This window comes from Suricata suricatta, chromosome 1, assembly GCF_006229205.1.
Source record: "Suricata suricatta isolate VVHF042 chromosome 1, meerkat_22Aug2017_6uvM2_HiC, whole genome shotgun sequence".
NCBI classification, from domain to species: domain Eukaryota; kingdom Metazoa; phylum Chordata; class Mammalia; order Carnivora; family Herpestidae; genus Suricata; species Suricata suricatta.
Window position 1 is genome coordinate 188939504 of NC_043700.1, and position 1303 is coordinate 188940806.

Genomic DNA, 1303 nt, shown 5'->3' on the forward strand with positions numbered 1-1303 from the left:
AGGAACAGACTATTGGAGCGCCTGGGTGGCTCAGTCCGATCCTTGATTTCAGCTCAGGTTATGATCTCAGGGTCGGTGAGAACGAGCCCCATGTCAGGCTCTGCACTGAGCACGAAGGCTGCTTGGGATTCTCTCTTCCTCCCTCTGACCCCCTCCCCTATTTGTGCACTCTAAATGAATAAATAAATAAATAAATAAACAAACATTTTTTAAAAAGGAACAACCTATTGATTATTGCAACAATATAGATGAACTTCAAAATAATTTTTCTGAGTAACAGAAGCCAGACATAAAATAATACCTACCACACAATTGTGCACGGTACAGTTTCATGTATATAAAACTCCAGAAAAGACAAAGTAATGTAGAGTGACAGCAAGTGGATCAGAGGCTGCCTGGGGATGGGAGGGAGCACGTGAACTTTGGCAAGGGCACGAGAAAACTTGGAGAGATGGATCTACTGTGGTGCCCGCATCGCCAGTGTATACATCTGTGAAAACTTATCAAGGAGGACATTGAAAAAAATTTTTAATGTTTATTTATTTTTGAAAGAGTGAGAGAGAGAGCATGAACGGAGGAGGGGCAGAGAGAGAAGGAGACACAGAATCCAAAGCAGCTCCAGGCTCCGAGCCGTCAGCGCAGAGCCCGACATGGAGCTCAAACCCATAGACTGTGAGATCATGACCTGAGCTGAAGTTGGACTTTGAACCGACTGAGCCCTCCAGATGCCAGTCAAGTAGGGCATTTTATACACAGCTTATTTCATGTCAGTTGTACTCCATAAAGCCACTTAAAAAGTCTCCTCTCACACCCTCCTACACTGTTGGTGGCAATGCAAACTGGTGCAGCTGCTCTGGAAAACAGTGTGGAGGTTCCTCAAAAAACTATCAATAGAACTCCCTTATGACCCAGCAATAGCCCTGCTAGGAATTTACCCAAAGGATACAGAAGTGCTGATGCATAGAAGCACATGGACCCCAATGTTCATAGCAGCAACGTCAACAATAGCCAAATCATGTAAAGAGCCCAAATGTCCATCAACTGATGAGTGGATCAAGAAGATGTGGTTTATCTATACAATGGAGTACTATATGGCAATGAGAAAGAATGAAATCTGGCCATTTGTAGGAAGGTGGATGGACCTCGAGGGTGTCATGCTAAGCGAAATAAGCCAGGCAGAGAAGGACAGATACCATATGTTTGCACTCATAGGTCTAACAGGAGAGACCTAATGGAGGACCAGGGAGAGGGGAAGAGGGAAAGAGAGTTGGGGAGAGAGAGGGATGCAAAACTTGAGAGACTA